Source organism: Myotis davidii, unplaced genomic scaffold, assembly GCF_000327345.1.
Source record: "Myotis davidii unplaced genomic scaffold, ASM32734v1 scaffold1250, whole genome shotgun sequence".
Classification (NCBI taxonomy): Eukaryota; Metazoa; Chordata; class Mammalia; order Chiroptera; family Vespertilionidae; genus Myotis; species Myotis davidii.
This window is the reverse complement of record NW_006282196.1, coordinates 81,584-84,041: the sequence shown is the minus strand read 5'-3', so window position 1 is coordinate 84,041 and position 2,458 is coordinate 81,584.

Genomic DNA, 2,458 nt, shown 5'->3' with positions numbered 1-2,458 from the left:
CCGCCGCTGCCGGTGCACTGAGCACGCGCAGCCTCATCCTCAGCCTGCGGTGAACGCGATGCTGGTGGACGCTTAGGGGTGGCAATTCGGAGGGGCACCTGCCGGGGGGAGGAGTCGGCGGGACTTAGAGCCGCTGGGAGTGAGCCTGTGGTGACGAGCAGGTAGACCCCAGTCCCAGGGGGACGTGCAGGTGGGTGGGGCTGTAGGTGTTTCTGGTGTTAAATGTCTCGGCAGGAAGCCTGTGTCTGCGTGTGTTGTATGAGCACACACATGTGCCCTCCCAGGGCCACATGCTTGGGTCCGGGAGCGGCCACGGGGCTGTGGAGCCGACTGCGCCGTCAGGCTCTAGCTGGAGTGGAGAGCGACCGTTTATTCCACGGCTCCAACCCGCAGAGGCCCATGTCCGTCTGGGGGAGGGGCGCTTAGCCATCGGAACCAGATGCACGGGGTCTGGGAGCTCAGCCAGCCCCCTCTACAGGACGTGGTGGGTGGCTGAGACCCCGACCTGGCTCTGGACCACCAGGCCTTCCCACCGTGGTCCCTGGGCTGATGTGGGTGAGCCGCCAAAGGCACTCCTTGCTACCCTGCTCCCCCCACCCCCTCGAGCCTCCTGTGCAGTGTCTGCTGGTGCCTGGCTGGCAGGCATGGGGTCTGTGGGTCACAGTGGAGCATGAAGGGGGGCCACAGCCCAGCTGTCCTCCAGGCCCCTGGCTCAGTGCACCTGGTGCGACCTCCACGTTGACGAGGCCGCCCCCGCCTGCTGCTCCTGGTGCCACTCCCCGTCCTGCATCTACAGCGACCTTAGTGGGCGCACCCGCTCCTCCCCGTCCGCTCTCAGTGGGGGGTTGGCAGGTCTGCAAAACAGACCGCAGACCCCGGGCCTCTCGGCTCACCTGCAGCCCTGCCTCCTGGGCCTGCCCACTCCTGTGCCTGTTGTCGGGAGGCTGGGCACCGACTCAGCAAGGGCCCTAAGGACTGTGCCTTGTACATTGGGGGCCCTGGGGGATCAGTCTCAGAGGCCTCATGCCCCCGGGACAGGGACACTGGCTCCTGGGACCAGCCGGGTGCGTGCACGTGCGCGGCTCCAGCGGGCATCGTGTTGGCCTGACATCTGGTCAGCCCGGGAGGAGGCTGGAGGAGGTTCTCCGTGTCCAGGCAGCGCTGGCTCCCAGCAGTGCCCTCAGCGTGGGTCACCTGCCACCTGCTCGCCCCTCCCTGCCCTGGATACCTGCCCAGGACGGCCGGCCTTGCCCCAGGCCGCTCATACCCGTCCATCAGCAAGGCCGGAGCCTGCAGTGCACCTGGGAAGTCGGGGAGGAGTGGGCAAGGGCTACCAGGACCCCTCTGTCCACACCCTCGGCCCCTCCTGGTTCCCCCAGGGCAGACTGGCCCCACAGAGGCCCATGCCCCTGCCCACCTCCCCGCAGCCCCCACCCCACGGCCTTTCCTGGTCGGCGCCAGAGGGTGAGGCTGGGAGAGGTGCGCCAGCTGCACCCCTTCCCTCCCCTGATGGGGCCAGAAGGGTGCGGAGGCCGAGACCAGAGCTGGACAGGATGCTCCCTGAGGCCCCTCCAGCAGGCCCACAGGACCCGGACCCTGCCCACCTCCTCGGGGTCAGAGCCGGACACCACCTGGACACAGACTCCTGACGTCCCCCCGTCAGCCACAGGTGCCCCTGTAGGCAGCCTGGCCTGACAAGGGGGGACTTAACACAGGGCCCGCGAGGACAGTGACTCCTCATCTCCCACCCTCGTCCTGAGATGCCTGCTCGGGGACAGGAGCCCGTCTGGCCACACCCCGGCCCTCAGGCCCAGCCAGGAGGGTGTGTCCCAAGGCCCTGAGCCAGGCAGCCTCACCACAGGCCCCCTCACAGCTGCCCCGGCACCGAGTCACACCTGGCCCCCAGCATCTTTCATTCAGCAGACATTTAATTTAATGACTGACAAACTCTTCCCCAGCGGAAGGAAAGCAGGGGGCAGACTGAGGGTGAGGGTGGAGGTCGCTCCCTGCTCTGCCTGGGAAGTGTCTTCCAGGAACAGGTCTCAGCCCCTGGGAGGGAGGGCAGAGGGGCACACACGGCTCCCCTCAGCGCGCTCTGGGGGCCTCTGTATGGGGGTGGGGGGTGTCTGTATACAGATACATGTATATAGGGGAGGGTCTGTATAGGGATGCGTGTATCTGGGGGGAGAGTCTGTATAGGATGTGTGTTGGGGGAATCTATATAGGGATGCGTGTATATGGGGGAATCTGTACAGATGCGTGTGTGTGGGTCTGTATACAGATGCGTGTGTATAGGAGGGTCTATAGGGGGATGCGTGTTTATGGGGGGAGTCCATACAGATGCATGTTTGTGGGGGGGTCTGTATACAGATGCATGTACATGGGAAGGCCTATGGGGAGGGGTATATAAGGGGGGGAGCCTGTACAGATAGATGCATGTGTGGGGGAGTCTATAGGA